The sequence below is a fragment of the Apis cerana genome, linkage group LG3 (assembly GCF_029169275.1).
Source record: "Apis cerana isolate GH-2021 linkage group LG3, AcerK_1.0, whole genome shotgun sequence".
Classification (NCBI taxonomy): Eukaryota; Metazoa; Arthropoda; class Insecta; order Hymenoptera; family Apidae; genus Apis; species Apis cerana.
This window is the reverse complement of record NC_083854.1, coordinates 2,376,883-2,396,053: the sequence shown is the minus strand read 5'-3', so window position 1 is coordinate 2,396,053 and position 19,171 is coordinate 2,376,883. Positions and strand designations below refer to the sequence as shown.

Below are 19,171 nucleotides of genomic sequence, written 5' to 3'. Positions count from 1 at the left end.
AATAATATCGAAATATAATCTCAGATAAAAGTGGAATAATCTCGATGAATATATTAGTGTTATATTACTAAGTTTCTCGATTCATAAAGGATTCATAAATAGAATAATATAATTTCACGAGATAATCGATATAAACTCGTTATCCTGTATGAAAAAGTAATAAGCTATTTGTGTAGGAAATTTAAAAGGTATTTTAATTTGAATTATGAAATTTCTAACTAATTTAAAACTGTATAACGTAATATGATAACATAATAAATGCAAAAGTATTCATGTGTTATTTTACAAAGGAATTTATGTATTTTGGAAAATCTTCTTGAGCATATGAAATCAATCTTTAAATTTTTATAGAAATATTTTTTATAACAGGATAATAAACCATTTATAATTTGCATTATATATTTTATACTATTAATTATTTATTAAGAAACAGAAATAATACTGAAATTTAGATTAATCTCGTTTCCTTAAAATGATACGATCCATATTTATAATGTTTCATATATCACAGAATTATTATTGACTTTGATAACACAATTTATTAATTGAATTTGCATATATGAATATTTTTGTGTATATATGTATATTATTATAACGTATGTATAATAAATTTTATAAATATCTACATCTTATTTAATAATTTATGTAATCCAATAATAATTCTTTGATATCAAAAATTTAATTTTTACTTTTTTGTAGAGAAAATAATGCATTATAATGGTAATTTTCAAGTACTTTGAAAAAGTATCATTACGGAAGACAATCTTTGTTTTATCAGTAAAATTCAGAAATAACAAATATTCCAGTGAAAAGAATTCTTTTCTTCCTTTCTATTTATCCCATCTTTTTACCGGTAGATGATTTCATTGTTCACTTGGAAATGGTATTGTCTCGATATTATCGAACGAATTCATTGTTCGTTTTAATCCTGAAATTTTACCTAGACAATTTTCTTTGTCTCTTCTGCCATTTGCATTCAGCTGAATCGCGAATGGGGATCTACACAAAGCATAGCTAGTGCTCCTCTCGCCAAGATTTTCTTTATCTATTTTTTTAAAGCGGCTGTATTAGTCTCTGCACCGAATGACTAAATGTTTCTAGACACTTGAAATTTTACGCAGTAATTAACTTTACGTGTAATTAGAATAACTCATATTTCTAAGATTTCTTTTTCTTCTTATTTGCCATTAATTCTTTCCATTTAATTAATTCGAGTTAAATATTCCAATTCTTTTATTTTCTTCTTCTCTTTTGTGAGATACTTGGCTACTCAATTCGTCGAATTAGATTTGATAATAAATATACAATGGTTCATGAAAGTATTTCAAATCAAATTTTTCAACGAAAATCATTATTCGAATGATTGATAATATAATATAATATAAAAATAAGAATACGTATATTTAAAATTTCAATTTCGCTCTCGTCCGTTCCTGAAAAATTAAATTTTCCACAAATTATTCTTTGTATTCTTCAATCTAAAAAAATAATCATACAATTTCGATTTTTCATCCCAGTATATACAACTTATCATCATTATAATAATAATAATAATAAAAAAAGATGGAACAAATTCCTTAATTATCTTCATCAAAAGTATGCCCTCTTAAGATCTATCGTCAATTTATATAAAATATTTTCCCAAGATTAATTTAATAAAGATTATTCCTTTCCTTAAGTATTTCTCTGACCAGAAAAAGAAACACAATATGCGCATCTCTCCACCACCGGTAAAATTCCTCCACATCCGGCATGGATAAATAGTGGCGTTCATTTATTTGCCACCTGGTGTCCTCCTCTCGTTCCTTCTCGTTGCACGAGATCCGAGTTTGCCGGTACGGAAAATTTCGTTCGTTAATTAACAATCTCGTTATCTTCGCGGACGATTGCGCAGACCGAAGCGCTCGACATTAATTTAGTGTAACGCTTCTATGGAGCACCATTTCCCTCGCTTGTTTGATTTCCACCGCCGCGATTGCCCCTCCTCGAGGAGAAGGCTTCGAAGAAAAATAATTGTGCCCATTGGAGAGGAACCGGAAGGATATCGACTCACTAATAACCACTTGGCAAAGTGTTGCCGCGTAACGTAAACTCCTCGCAGGGATGAAAATTAACTTCCGTTTCCGTCATTTGTTTCAGCCTGTTTACTTCTCTTTCATGCATTTATAAGCGACCCATTTTCACAGAGAGCATTTTTGCCTTTATTTTTGTTTCCCTTTTCCTCCTTTCTTTCCCTTGAACATAAGAATTGCAGAGTTTTTTTTAATAGGTGAGCAATTATTGTGGTTCATTAACTATGGAGCGATCACTATCAAAGGGATGAATCGTAAATTGTATAATTTTTAGGTGTAAAATAGGATAATAAAATATTCGATCATCTTTTTTGGGTTTTTATGGAGTGAAAAATAAAAAAATAAAATAAATGGTTATCAATGATATTTATATCGCGTTTCAATTAAATCGAAAATAAATATTTTATTTAAATCGAATTCGATTATGAATATATATAATATTTGTTTATGATTTATACAGGATGATTCTCGATGCGATGACTTCAAATAACTCGTAATTTGTTCAATGTAGAAAAAAAATTTTGTTTTAAACAGAAATTGGATGGTTTCGATTCAATGTTAATCTTTTTGTTATTTTGCATTTTTTTATGGAGATATAAAATTCGTCTTTATTTTTTTAAATAGATTAGATGCAGTATCTCTTATCGAGTTTTCTGAAAAAGTATTAATAAAAATATTTAAATTTGGAATAATACAAAATGATTTGGTTAAATAAAATAGTATCTTCCAATAATATATTTTAATTCTCTATTCTATTCTTTTCATCAGTTATTTCAAATTTTTTTTCTCCAATTCTGGAAACGAATTCTTAATCAATTGAATTTTCATCGAACACGTTTACATCGCTTGTTGTATCAATGATTTTAACAATGCTCGTTTACATTGAATGAGTTAATCGCTTTTCTTTGCTTCGAGTGCCAAGTTCTTTTAATCTTATTAATCGATTTTGCGTCAAGTTTCCAAAGCAGTTTCGAAAGGAAGACAGGTGAAAGCGACACGTGGCCGACGGAAACATTTCAAACGTATTACCGCTGATTCTGCGTTTGAGCGAGCAAATTGTCCATCCGTAAATGGATTGGACGTAAATTGAGGATCTTGCAGCAAAAAAGAGGGACAGATTCATTTTTATCAACGTTAAAAAAATGAAAAAAAAAGATCCTTCTGAAAAAAAAAGAAAATAATTACACGCAATCCCTGGCTGTAAAAATTAGGACAATTATTCATAATTTTCAACATTTTTTTGGGTCTTCAGAAAAATTTAATGGCTTAAATGTGGTATTCAATGATAATTTTTATTAATTGTTAAAATATATATGTACATACATACATAATTAAATAATAGAAATATTCATATGTTATCTTATAAGAAAATTTATGCATTTTGAATTGATTTTAATGAAAATTTTTGAATAGAATATGTAGAATAATTTTCTTGAAAATACGTGAAATCAATGCTCAAATTTTTTTATGTTTTTATGTATAAGATTTAAACTTATTTTTTTATATAATAAGCTAAGCATTAAAATTTTAGTTTAATATTTTATTTTTATCTTGTATTATGAAATTACATTTCAAAAATGAAAATAATATTGAAACTTCAAGAGTTGATTTTGTCTTTTCAAAGTGATTCCATTAAAAATTATTTTATATGTTTTATATATAATCAATTAAGATCTACATATGCATAATATTTTATAAAATAAAATTATCAATATATATATATTGATAATATATTAATTTAATTTGCATAAGATGCACGTTTATAATTGATTGGTATTAAATTTCCAATTAAATTTCGTTTAAGCCCTCAAATTTTATTGAAAATATCAATGAATGATCTTAATTTTTTTCAAGGATTGTATTTTCATACAATAAATAATAATTATTAAGTTTTTAATTTCAATTTTTTATTTCAAATTTGAAATTGTCCCAGATTTATACTAAAATATCAACCAAATGGTTATATATTGATAATGTATAGTAAAACACAGTTTATCAATTTATTGTTTTATTATTTTTCAATTAAAAATGAAAAAAAATGTATTGACATTTTTCGTGAACATAAAAAAAAATAAACATTATTTTACATTCGCATTGTAGGAAAAAATAATTCAAAATCTGCTTATAAATCGCTTATTTTTTATCCGATCTGGTATAAAACTTGCATCAAACTTTTTTGCGTTATTACATTACACGTATATAATTCAAGAATTATCAAAAATGGATCTGGATCTCTATTTATTACAGAATTTTCAATTTGTATAGCAATTTTCAATGTTCACAAAATCGATAAATTCATTTGGAATGCTAAAAGTCATAATGTAAATTCATAAAAAACCGAATTGTACAATTTTAAATTAGCCAATATAAATTATTTTCAATATACCAGTCACAAATTAAATCCAATCCAATATCGAAGTCGAAAACTATAAAGATATACGAAGAAACCTATTTTTTTTCTCTTAAAAAATTTTTAAATAGCTTCAAAAACAATTTATATCGCGTGATGATTCTCAGCGTCCCCTCCTTTCTTTCTAACATATTTTCTAACATATCTCTTCCAACGTATTTTCCCAAAGTTTGACCAGGTTTGCTTGTTACGTAGCAATTCCTCTTTAAGACAAATTCCGAATGTTGCTTTTATCCGCAACTTCTTTCTCTTTTATTCGACGAACCGACATCTTACTTTCCCAACACTTTGATCCTTTTCCTCCTCTTCCCTGCTCCTCTCTCCTCCTCCACCCCTCCACCACCCGGAACACGTAACCATTTAAACTTGCCACAGTCAGTCTGGAAAGATGTCTTCTTCGACGATTACACAAGTTAGTTCACCAAGTCAATTCTTTGGAGAGGAACGCTGGTACTTTTATCGATTTTTAAACGTTATCTTGCAATTCGGTGGTAGCGCACCTGTGCTTAATGGCGTCCAACCCGACGTGGAATATCGCGCCGTCCACGAGCTTCCACGTCTCTGGCGGGAAGAACTTTGACACTGGAACGTAAATATTCGTCAGCAACAGGTCTCTATGATACGAAATACGAGGATCGAAGTACGAGAAACCGCCGTGTGATATGCTCGAGTAAGTTTGACCAAAGGGGGATCAAGAATGTATCTTGTTATTTTCTCATGTCGTGGAACTCGAGAAACGATAAAAATCAACGAGGTGTGTTTGAACAGTGTTTGGAAAGATTTTATTCATCGAGTATGAAAAAAAGTATATTCGAGAAATCCAATACGAATTTCTTTGCTTAATAATAATAAAAAAAAAAAGGAAAAAATGAATCCATATTGGAATTTATGAATTCGTAGCTTTCGATAGGGAATAGAATGGAACGAAGAAAGAATTTTAATGGTGAAAAAAATTATCCATTAACCTTTTTTACGAATCGGTTAATGAAACGTGAATTCATATTGGAATTTGTAATTCGTGAATTTTATGTCGATGGGGAAAAAGGTAGAGAAAAATCAGAAGATTATTGGTCGATGAAAAAAAATTATTCATTAATTTTTTTATGAATAAAATATGAATTCATATTAGAATTTATAATTCGATTTTTTCGATGGGAAATTGTAAGAGTCTTTTTTTTTTATGGTGATAATTTAATTTTTTTTCGGATTGCAAATGTATAAAAAAGATTTGGTTTAGTTTTTGCCAAATGAATTTTTAAAGTGCTGTAATATTTTTGATATTTCAATTTTTATTTTTTTTTCTTAAACAAATTTTTAAATATATATTGCTTTATCATTAATTTATAATTATTGTATAATTATAAAATTTAAAAGTTTATTTTTAATATATTAATAAATTTATAATTATATAATGTAATTATTATAAATTTATTAGTATTTTAAAATGATATTTCAGTATATTGAATATTTTACACAATAATTTATTTGCCCTCGAGAAATTTATTAATATATTTTATAATATATAACTTAGATTTTAATAACTGAACTATGAATTAATTCCAGATTTTGTTTGCATTTATTAAAAAAAAAATTAACATTGATTTATTATTATTTTTTTATATTATTTCAATTTTATTTATTTATATATAATACATTTACATATTTCAGTATATATTGTATTATAAATAATTTTATCTTGAATACAATTATATTGAATTGATGGAGAAATAATGAATTTTATCAGTGCAGAAATAAATCAATTTACAATAATGTATCTATACATTCAGTCTTTAAATCATTTAAATCTTATATAAGAATATTTTAGGATATTTTATATTATTACATCATTTATATATCTCTAGAAACGAGTGCTGAGAATTTATGTGTATTAATATGTTATTTATTTATTCATTTTTAAATGCAATTCTAAATTCGATCAAATCAATCAATCGACTGTTTTCTAACACGCATTACTTATTTATTTCATTTATAATAACATTTATTTCAAAAATATAAGAAGTTTTATTCTTAAAATAATTATATGTACATGTATTTTTAATAAATTCATATATATTGAATGAAATATCAGCAACTGGAAATATAAATGTATTTTTTTTATCTTACAAACACAGCTATAATTACTTAATTTATATTAATTAAAATCAAATAAGAACAGGATTTATAAGAATAAATAAATCATTTGAAATTGTTTATCTTGTCATAATTAAAAATCAACATATAGTAATAATTATGAATCTATATTGTTTAAAAAAAATATAAATTCAATATTTTAATATCTTTTTATTCAGTACTTTGTCAATTTTTTTTTATTTTTTTTTGATTATTGACAACCAAGAATATTATTAAGTTATTTCAGTTTCTTTTATTAATTCTGATTCTAAGCCAATTTTATTTGTTCTTTAATTTTAACAACATAATTAATTTTTAGCTTTTCCTGATCATAAATTTTTTTTACTTGAACCATATAGGTTTTTAGTACTACGATTAAAATTTAATGTTGACCATGATAAGAATATCTATAAGAACATTATCTCGTTAAAAAATATTTTTCTAATTTTCTGCCATTATTGATTCGAATTTAAAATATAATAACACTAATGATATAAGAAAATTACAATCTCATTTTTTCAATCTTTGTTTCATTATCAAAATTAAATAACTTATTTATTTAAATAAATAGATGAAATAATTATTCATAATTATTGATAATCATCGATCCAATAGAATCCAATTTTTGTTCCCTATTTTCCCTAAAAAAATAACTTTCCCTCAAAAAAAAGGAGAAGAAAGAAAAAAATTACTGGTCTATATTTCGTTCCACTCTGGCGGGCAATTTCGCCATCTCATATTTCGTAATGCGTAATATTATCATGGCGCGTGACGATGTAAAAATTCCGATAGATAAACATCGACTAACAAAGCGGTGGACGTGACCATGCATTAAACGGAAACCGAGGATCATCGCCGTGAGGATCGAAATCACAAACGACCGCTTGTAAATTACTTTTTTTTTTTTTTCATCCGGTGATAATGAAGGAAAAAACGGTTGAGAATAAAAACCCAGATTTCCTCGGGGTGTTAACCGGTGCATACACCTTACCACTGTCACTTTCTGACCGAACGACCGACTTTCCATCCTCGTCGCTTCTTCTTCCTTCCGATCGGCCAATCTGTTTCGATCTTTAACGCTGTTCTTCCGTAGGAGCCCTGTACAGGCCTGTCCGCAGCGTGAAAGCGCAGTGGAACGACCGCGAATCGTGCATGCGCGGCCACCCACTGCGCATGCGTCACCCGTCCGTCTTATATCTATAAGGGTAGGTACCCTCGGCGAGGCCAGTCAGTTCTTGCCCGTTTTCGCTCGGGTGACGATCGATCGGTGGCCATCTCTCCGTGACCTTGTTTCCGCGCATCCCTTCGCGACACGATTTCCGGAGAGATAAACGATCGCCGTGAGAGAAAACCGGCTCTGTACGGGGTTAAATAGAACGGACGGTTCGTGATTGCTTCTTTTTTTCTTTTTTGTGAAGTGCAGTTTACCCGTTGTGTTTCGCGCCAATCCATTGTTAAAGGGTAAAAAGTGTCACTACGGAGAAGCGGATTCTGGCTTTTTCTTTTCTTCTCTTGGTTTTGATGAGGATGAACGATTCAGCGATCTCCGTTGGAATTTTATATCGCATATACGGCTTCTTAGACAAACGGCGTTTTTCTATCTGAATCTGGCGAACCAGCTCAGGTGGACATCACTTACGGTCTCTTGGGGGTTTCGCTATCTATCAAAACGTACCCCTCTCCATCCACAAGGACGATCAGCCTGTTATCCTGTCCACGAGTCGTGAACCACGATACCAGAGGTAAATCGCAAAAACATAACGAAGGACTGACTCTTCATTTGTTAGTTTCGATAGTTTTGATTGATAGTTATAAACAATTTGTTACTCGTCTGAAAAATTACATTTGAGATCTCGGTCACAAATTGCGATAGGCAATATAGATTATTATTTCATTTCAATATTTTAATGTAAATTTGTTTCCTCGTGTATTTATATACTTCATTTTATTTCCAAACCAACCATAGGAAAATCATTAATCGAATAAAGAAGTAAATATTTATCAAAATTAGATTTTAAATTGCTCTCTCCTCGTTCTGATGTGTAATTTTAAATAAAATGCATCAAGTTAATATAGTTGGATTTTAGTCACCTCTGTGACCAACTATATAATATACTCAATATAATGATATATAAAATATTCAAGAACATTTCACGTTCGCCCTCTTCCTCGTTCAACCGAATCTAATATTAACGTCGTGTTTAATATTATCATCGAACTAGATAAAACTTCCAATGCTCGTGAGTATCAAGATGAAATATCGAGCTCTGAAATGAAACGTAGCACGAAAATGTCGAAGGTGTGTTCAGGTCGCGCATTTCATGCGGTATAATAACTTTGGGCTTGGAGGGAACTGAGCTGGGATTACGCAAAATGTTATTCGCTATTCGGTTGTAAATAGACGATTAATCGTAACGTGCTTGTGTCTGCTATATATATATACGAGATACGTTGTCCTCGTGATGATACTATTGCGTATCAATAGTTTTTCGATCGTAAGTTATTCGAGTAGGAAATTCTTGTCGTGTATGTACTCTCCGTCAAGCGTTTATCATTTTCGATACATATGGATCGAAGTCTGAATTTTAGATTCTCTGATTCGAAACTTTGTCACATCTCGAAATTCAAAATATTTATTTCTTTTTCCTTCTCTTTGATTATCTTGATATTTTACAAAATATATTTTTAGTAATTAATAGTAACAGTGTTTTTTTGATTTGCAAAAAATTGAATTTTTATCTAAGTTTTTGACAAAAGATAACAATATATATGTGAAATTCATTATTAAAAACTTGAGATGCAATATATGTTATGGATATAGATATTAAATGAATGTTAAATTGATCTGCACATAAATAATATTAATAATTTAAATTTTTTCTTTATCAAGATGAAAATATACAGTAATATTAACTTGAATGTATAAAAGCAATAATACATGAAAGTATTATAAAATATTAAATAGAAATTTTGCTTTTTCATTTCGCGTTTCCTTTCATACAATACAAAAGCTTAAGGTATTTTTCTTTATATTTACTTTATATCGCATTGATTTCTGTGTTTTTTTATATCTACAATAAATATTTTACAATTTGAATAATTTACATTTAAATTTTTAACAATTACAATATTTCCAATAAATTTTATATTTGTTTGTCGATATATTATTGTATTAATTAAAATGGGTTAAAAATTTAAATACAAATTCAATTGAAATAATAATAAATTATATCTCTCTAAGTTATATTTTTTAAGTTTTTTACCTGATTTCGAATTACATAAATATTAAAATATTTCGAGATTTAAATATTTATAACTTTTTAAATTTCAAAGTTATATGTCTGTCACATTTCTAACTTTCGATTACCTTATTTTGATGTTAAAATTCTTTTTCTCCTCTCTCGCCATTTATCCTATTTATGAATAGTGTGAAAACAATGTCAAATTGCGCATTAATGCTTTCCCAGGATTGATCAGGTAGATTAAAGCAGATTCGAGATTCGATTCAATTGGATGTATAGTTTGCACGAAGCATGACGAGTGGTGAATGAATAAAATCGAGCAGAAGAATCTTTGTGGTTGAAAATTAATTCAAGTTCGATTAAAGGGAGGACTCGAATCTAACGAGCAAGCTTTTTACCTGTGTTCTATTAAGATCCTGCAATTTATTTCGCCGACCATTGAAAACTCGACGAATTGCTGAAGTAGAAACGCTTTCACAGGATAGAAAATGTTTCAACGATAGATTAAGAAAAGATATATTTTTGTTAGATTTAAAAAATCGATTTTATTTCTATTTAAATTACATGTAATACGAATATTTTGTAAAATTTGCGTTAGAAAACTGTGAAAATTAATGAAATTATAATTAATATTATTAATTATAAGATATTAAGATTTCGAGATTTGAATAATTTGAAGTTTTATCATTTTCTTTCTTTGTCGTGTAAATATGCACTGCTTTTATATTTTAATAAATCGTGTAAATCTTACTTTAAATGCATTTTTCTTCAAATATATTTTTTGAATATATAAGAACATAATTGTAAGTGATATAGAATGAATGAGACTGTGCATGATCGTAGGAACATATGATGAGTGAGATATAGATAGAGAAGTGGACGAGTGTCATGGAGGATGATCGAGAAGTGCGAGGTTAGAGAAATAATATATTATTTGTAGGATTCAATATTATAATATTAAAGTAAAAAGTTAATAAAATTTAAGTGCAATAAATAAATATAAATTAAGACAAATATACAATTTATTTAATATATATTCCTACAATAATAAATCTATCAATTTGATTCGATTCGATTAATTCGCGATTATTTGAAGTTTCGATTATTCATTCGATTATCCAGTGTCTTCCGTTTAGTGGTATCAAGTTCGTGTTCTCTTTTGTTTCTGTGATTATTTTTCCTTCTTTTCTCGTTATTAAGAATTATGTGCATCTTTTGTTTAATATAAACACAAGCATCAAGTTTTTCTATTCTATAATTAATCGCATTTCTATTTCTACAACTCTTTTCATTAGAATTTTCTCCATTCGTTATTCACCAATTTTTGAGGTTGGTTAATAGTCGTTAGTTGATATATATTAAATTTAATCTTAAAAGAATATTATATTATATAAATTTTCAGTTGTTTCTTCTTGAATTTTGATTATTTTGGTGGACTTCGTTTTATTTGAGCTGTTTGTTCTTCGTTTAAACCAGTTAATCAAGATGCTACATAAATTGACAATTATCTTCGGTATGTTGAATTATTTTTTTGATTTTCATTTTTTTCAGTTTTTATTTAATGATTAATGGAACAAATATTTATATAAATAATCAAATTTTTCTTTAAGATCTTTTATCATATTCAATACGATATAATTTTAATAAAATTTCATTTTTTTTATAACTATGAATCAAAATTATACCAACAATTATATTTGCATTTTATTTACGCATGAAAATAAATTTCTTGCCTACATTCGTTGATATACAAAATATTATCGAAATAATATCTTGAAAGGGAATAAGCCGAAAGATGTGATAAATTTACACGAAAAAGTAAGTCGAAAATGTAAATTTTTAAGAAACTTTATTTCCGAATAAATCAATATTAAAGATTCATCAACTATGTGTAACTTATAATATGATTTCACTTGTATATGTTTAACAAATATTATTGTGTTGTTTATATTGTTGTATTGATTTATTATATTATATATAAGTTATATAAGTTACATGTAGTCGAAAAATAAATTAAAAAAGAGAAGAATAAAATTTCTTTATCGAAGTTTCGTTTTTTGAGAAAATCGGATTTAAAAATTTGTCAAATGCAAAAAAATATGATTAATATGAAATAAATAATAAAAAATGTAAAATGTAGAATACAATACAGTTATAATAATTTTTTCTTCAAGTTTTTGTTCTTCACAAAATTAAAATTGAATGTAAAATATGAAATTCATTTGAATATTCATTTGAATTCAATGAATATTTTTTGAAAATTTAATTTTCTTAAAATGTAGTTTTGAAGTGAAAAAATTCAAATCTATATTATTCATTTTTGTATGTAGAATCTTTTATTGAAATTTTCGAATCCGCGAAAATAAAATATTTATAAAAAGAATCTTAAAAAGGTCTCGTTCAAATTAATAAAAAAATAAATTTTCGACAACTTCACTGCAACTTCAATTGCACTGATATATTTATATAAACACTTGATATGTAGCAGCTGCATATTGATGCATATAGTGTTAGAATATGTATAAATGAAATTCAGTGATATAATGATTTCAAACAATAAAAATATTTTAACGAATAAAGCTAAAACCAACCGTTGCTTACATATGTAGAAAAAAATTGCTCAAAATCAAGCTTTTTAATACATTTCAAGCTCGCTAGAACGAGAAGAGGAAACTAATTGACAGGTTGACCCTCTACAGTAATTAGTAGCCATATGTGCATTGCTAGTATATGGATCAAATGGGGAATATCAATGTACTCTCAGATTACTGCATATCGTCATATTGACAGAACAACGAAGACTGAGAGTCTGACTCGGAAATAATAATGAGCCATAGCAATGATAATGTTCATGAATACAAATGCAACGAAACTAGGTTCACAATAAAGCCAAGAGTACGCATTCATGATATCGATTTATTTGGAAATGAAGCTTTTTACGAAAAAAAACATCATTTCGTATCATTTTCGATTCATTTTATCACATGGAAAATTCAATCTCTCTATGTTTGATAACATTGTGTAAAATCTGGCAATTCAATTATGTAATATATATGTGTATATCATGAACAAAAGTTCTATATTAATGATATCAGAAATATTTGAAATTTTACAAATTAAAAGTGATTGTTATATCATAAATTTGGAATAAATGGAATAATAGTACATAATTGTAGTACTATAATTAAATATTACATACAGAAATATTTTGAGATAGTTAAGAGAAAATAATCATAAATGTGTTTATAAGTTGAAACTTTTTAATGTGCAGAGTATCTCAATATTATTATTTGCAGCGAAAACAATATTTCAGATAAAAATTAAATAAAGAAGAGCATATTTTTATATTATTAATTCTTTCATGAGAGGATACATAAGCAAAGATCAACTTTCTTCTTTTTTAAATGGAATTATATATCATTTTTTAATAAATCAACTTTACATTCTTTATAAAAGTAATTAACCATATATGTCTAAAAATTATTAGTTTAACATATATTTGAATTTTATAAAACTTATTGCATGAAAAACAAAGAAAATATGTACAAACGAATATTATTTTGCATATTCCTTGTCTTTCAATTCATAAATTTTAAATTGAATTATAATTAATATTTTTTTATAGAAAATATCGAGCTATATATATTGAAATAACAAAAAAATATAAAATTCCATTTAAAGAAAATCTTCATCTGATTTTTAAACGTCCACTCACAAAATAATTAATAATACCATTAATATACTTCTCTCGACTTTCATCTAAAATATTTTTCGTTACGAATAATAACACTGAGAAAAATCAAGTGAAACATCCTATACATATTTAAAAAAAAGATCCGTGACAAATTCTATTACGCTTCGAAAGAAACAATTTATGACAAAAGTCCCCAAACTTTTCGAAATATATCTCGTGCACGTCGTCTTTTAAAATCGATATTAATTTTGAGTGTGAAACTCAATGCATGAGAAAGAGAGAGAGAGAGAGAAAGAGAGCGAGGGAGGGGAAGAAAGAAATAGAGAGTTGGAAGATTGAGAAGGTCGGTCTCACGATGTTGCGGTTCGTTGGCGCGGTTTGATCGAAAGGGTATTTCCTCAGCATACAAGAGAAAAGTTCTTCCGGAAAGATAAACTGCTCTTCTCCCTTAGCGTTCCTCGTTGGAAACTTAGTCGGAACTTTCGCGAAAGATTCACAAAAGATTCTTTTTTTTTTCCCCCTCCCCTTTTCCTTTCGATGTTCGAATATAATTCAGGGTAACAGTTTCCTCGCGAGGAAATTTTAACGTACGTGTACAGGGGCAGCAATTTTAAGCGAGTTATTGGGGAAAATTAATTATTGCTCGAGAGTTTCTAGTGTTCTTGAATTAAAAGTAACGAAACCGGGGCAAAAGTAGAGTTATTCGGAGCGAGTGGAATATCAAATGTAATGTTCGTGATTTTAAGACGATTAATGTTAACGTTTATTGTGGGATCTGATATAATTAATGACGATTAATTATAACGTAACAACTCACGAAGCGTTTTATACTTCGATCGTTTCAACTTGCGTCGATTATCGGAAAATATTGCACAAAAAGTTTTTGTATGTTTCGTGGAATTTATTTCAGTTGTGATTTTCGACGAATTAAACATAATGTCGCAAAATAATTGCAATTTGAAGTATATTGAGTATTTTAAAATTTATTAATCGATAACAACAAATTGTGATTCAATGATCATTACAAAACAATATATAAATACGTCTTTAAAACTTTATTAATACTTTACAATGCACTTATTACCAGAATTTCCGCTTCTCCAATTCCAATTTAATTTAGAAAAAGCAAAAAATTCACAGGTTCCTTAAAGTTTTATGAAATCTAAAACCTAAACCCTTATTCGTTTAATCCTTTCTCTTTGCAGCTCTCCCATTCTGCCCTCCCTTTAAATAAAAAAACAAAAAAGAAAAAAGAGAACGAAAGAATTATCCCATATTCCCCCCCATACTCTCACTATTCCACAAAAAAATAATTTTCTCGTCATCGAAATTTCGTTTCTTTTTCACCGACTATATTCGAAGCTGCCTTAACGAGTTGCCGTTTCTCGTTTCTCTCTCCTCCTCCATTCCGCGATTAACTCGAACGATCCGCTCTCCCAGAAGGGTAAATTAAGATCCCTCGACGTCGAACGACCCTCAAAGAGGCAACGTCGGTGGCGCGAACGAAACAATTTTATGAAAAGGGCCGTTTCCTCCGATGATAAAACGTCCTTCAAAAAACGATTCACCGTTGTGGAAAATTGGGTCGCTCGTCACGCTCGAGTTCACTGGAAAACGAATGCACACACCGCGCGCGCTCCACTCCATCGATACGCCGATAATTAAAAATCGGGCTGCCGAATTCACCGGGGGAATAATTAGTCGGCGCGAAACGTTACGGCGTGTCTGTTTTGCGCGGGCCAACCTTTTGTAATCCTCGCCTACACTATAACTGAAAACTGGGTCGAACTTTTGCCAACCCCCTTCCTCTCCTCCTCCACCGTTGCATCGTTGCGCTATCGGTGGATCGATCCTGGAATTATTAGGTAATTATCGCGGTGCGCTGAGGATAATTTCGAAATCGATTAGAGGGAGGGAGCGATGATGCGAGGATCGCAAGTGCGAATTTCCACGGGTGGAATTAAAATGCCTCGTCCCGTTTCCCCTTTAAATTTAATTTTTTCCGTTTGTTTTTTTTCTTCTTTCTTTTCCATTTTTCATTCGTTTCTAATACGAATTTTATTTTGCATCCGCTTGCGCGATTGAAATAGACGTCAAATATTGATCCTCGAATGTGAATTTGAATTAATTGTAAACGAATATATATTGTGGGATAGATTATTTGAAAGAATGATAATTTTATTGTTTAAAAATTCATTGGTATAACGTTGATTGAGATATATTTTTATTAGAGACGATTTTAATTTTTGTCCAATGTAAATTCATTGGATTGTACAATATTCTCATTTTAATTTTCTTTAATATTTTAACGAAAGAAATACACTTTTCATTTTCACGAAAATTTTAATTTTTTTGTACAAGATTCTTTATTCTTTCACGTCATTAACTGATCGATATTCCAAAACATTGTATAAAATAACGAAAAAAATAAAAAAATGAAAATTACAATTTTCTTAAAATTGATTCTGTAAAAATGAATCTTTTTAAATTCAATAAAAAAGTAATATTCGAGTAGCTCGGAATATCGTCACAAAAATTTTCCTCATTTCTTTCCACTTCGATACGCTTTCGTAAAAACATGTACAGATAGCCAATTTCGAATCGGTCGAATTAAGAAAATTCGATTCGAAGCTGGTCAACGTTAAAGAACGAATGGGTAAATTGGATAGGAAGTGAAAACGAGGGGAAATTTTCCAGAGAATCGGCAGTTTGCGAGGATGTCCCTGCACGAGGCGCGTTTACAAGCCTTCTTCTCTTAACATCTCCATCCTGTGCCCGTGCCATCGACGAGGATACCATCCTGCGAGGTGTTAGCTCGAGGCAGGGATCGGCTCACGGGGTGGAGGCGCTATAAAAATAAAGGAAATGGGGGTGCCGGATGTGGAGCAGGCCAAGAGGCGACTCCAGGATATTCTGAGGAAAGCGCAGAAGCTCGAGATCCCCCCGCAAGAAGTGATCTCGACGCGGACCGCCCAGAAGCTTCTTGCGAGAACGAAGAACGTCCTGGCATGGACGATCTGGATCACAGTTTTTATCCTCCTGCTAAGCGGAGTGGTCTACGCCCGTTGGCCAACGAGGCAAGAAGTCGAGACCATTAGAACTGTCCTTAGGCGAACGGTAAGTTCCGTTAAATTATTTCCTTAAATTCTTATTATTCGCCCCTTGGAATTCTTCTTCGGATCGATACTTGTTACCTGCGCGAAAAACTCGGTCGGTAATAATCGCGAAACGTGGCAATTAAGAAAAATTCTCGTATCTCGATTTTCGCTTTTGAACATAAAGGTGCTTCTTTTTTGGAGAACAATAAACTGATTGATTATTTGAGGAAATTTTATTGCAATAAGCGTGTATTACAATAACGGTGTATTAATAATATTATTTATATAATAATATTTAATATCATTTAATATCATAGATAAGTAATATTTTGAGGTTATGTTCTTTCCTTGATCGAACATAAAGGTACTTCTTTTATGGAGAACAATAAATTAATTGATTGCAATTTTATTACAATAAGCGTGTAATAAGGGAAGTGTATTAAGGGAAAATAATATTTATCATTTAACATTATATATCAAGAAATTTGTTATTTTGAAATCGAACAACAAATAACATTAGCAAATACCAAATAATATTGCTTCGTGAAATATTAAACAAATCATTTAATTGCAAACATTTGGTTGTTTGTTTTTCGTATGAAATATTTGTGTCGTTTCAAAAGCCATTTGTCAAATAATTTCATTTATAACTACAATAAATATAATAATAATTTTATTAAAACGGATAATTTTCGAAAAGTTTCGCATTATCGAACACGTGTATACGTTATACGTTATACGTATTGGAAGCTGGAGGAAAACTGCGAGCGGAAAATGAATTGGTAAGCAATTGGTCGAACTGAACTCAACGAGAGTTCGATAGGAACGGGGTACATCGAGTTTCTGTAAAATAAAACGATCGAATGTAATCGTTGATATTTTCTGAAATAATAGAAAGAGTCTCTTCAACGGTTGTCTTACAAGTGTACTTATAATGTCGTTGACTAGATGATCGAAAGGAGGTACGACGATTGTACAAAAATCGTTCGACTTTTATTCCTGAATTGCTATTACAATGAGAGATGAGTTATAAAATGGTTATAATTGTCCATTTATAAGAGTTGGGATTTTTTTTTTACATCATTATAATTGATTTCGATTTTGTTTGGTAGCAGTCTCTTATCACTATACAATATGTATCTCGAAATCGATTGAACGAAACTTTTGTACGTATGATTCTCTATGTACGATCGGTCATAAAAATCTTTGAACAGGATGTTTTTATAGAAATATATGGAAACAGGAGATCGTTGAAGGAATTTTAAGCAATTTCTTCCTTTGCAAAAATTTTCGTTTCGGCTTCGTTAACGAGTTATTAACAAAAAAATATTGACCAATCACGGACCGTGTAGACTTGTCGAGCCGCGATGATAGTGTTGGGTATGTGCCGCTGGCTCGAACAAACAAATCCAGACATAATATATCGAATATCTATGAAGTAAAATTATATTATTCACGAATAATGATAAATAACGAGCAAATTAATTAATTGTTACTAATACAAGTACGAATAAATCGAATTTATTCATTCAAAATAAAATTGAAAATTTTTGCAAAGAAAAAAGTTGCTTGAAATTACGAATCTTCACTTAAACTGTATTCTCATATTTTTGAGACACGCTGTATATTTCAAGGGAATTCATCTGATCTAAAAATTTTGATTTTAATAGAAGTTTGTAGAGAATAATAGCAATTACACGTGCAGCAATTTCTTTTATGGCAGAAAATCTCTTTGCGTGAAACCAACCATCAAAATTTTCATGTTATAATTTAATGAATAAAATTTCGTCTGGGAATACTTTTTACAATGAGGATTACAAAGCAAAAGCTGAAAATTTTATAATTTAAAATTCTTTTGTATTGTTACAATGTGACATTAAAAAAAAACTTTAAAGTCTGTTTTCATAATTTCAAAGAAACATTTTATCAAAAAATTACTCCATATATAATTCATACTTTCATATATTACAATTTCACGTAGTATATAAATATATCTTTTTGATTAATACAATTTGTTTAAAATACAATGATTCACGAAAGTGTCCAAACATTAGTTATAAATGAAACTGATAACACTAAAAATATAACGTATCACAAATACACACATATATGTTTTAATAGTACTATTCTAATTACAAAATCAAGATTATACATGAGAATCTTTGTTTATCAATACCATTCTGATAAAATAAATAACAAATTCTTAAAGCATTCAATGTTTCTTTCATTTCTAAGTAAAACTTTAAATAAACATATACATTTTAATATTCCATTATGCTATTCCTAGTACTCGAAATTGTATATCGAGATATTTCATTAAAAAAAAAAAACCAATATTCTCATACTCTCACACATAGAGATAATACAATTCTTTCCAAAGATTGTCAATATTCCAAATTTCCAAATTTCATCGTTTCCCCTTCCCCATCATTCAAATTTCATCCCCTATCTGCCGAAAATTTCAGATTCACGACACTAACTCTAACGGAACAATAACGATGAATCACGAGTCGCATAAAATGAAT

The 19,171-nt window shown here is 28.9% G+C and overlaps 2 long non-coding RNA genes across 2 annotated transcripts in view; both read left to right on the top strand.

Moving 5' to 3' along the window:
- The first annotated feature begins 7,338 nt into the window (after window positions 1–7,338).
- The window catches only part of LOC107997127 (uncharacterized), a 120,276-nt gene continuing 108,443 nt past the window's right edge, over window positions 7,339–19,171 (top strand). The window contains exon 1 of the long non-coding RNA XR_009829320.1: window positions 7,339–8,354. This is a non-coding gene — a long non-coding RNA (uncharacterized LOC107997127). The remainder of the gene's footprint in view (window positions 8,355–19,171) is intronic.
- On the top strand, window positions 10,604–16,414 carry LOC133665879 (uncharacterized). Its single transcript, XR_009829319.1, has 3 exons — window positions 10,604–11,183; window positions 11,257–11,367; window positions 16,246–16,414. It is a non-coding gene; the product is annotated as an uncharacterized LOC133665879 (long non-coding RNA).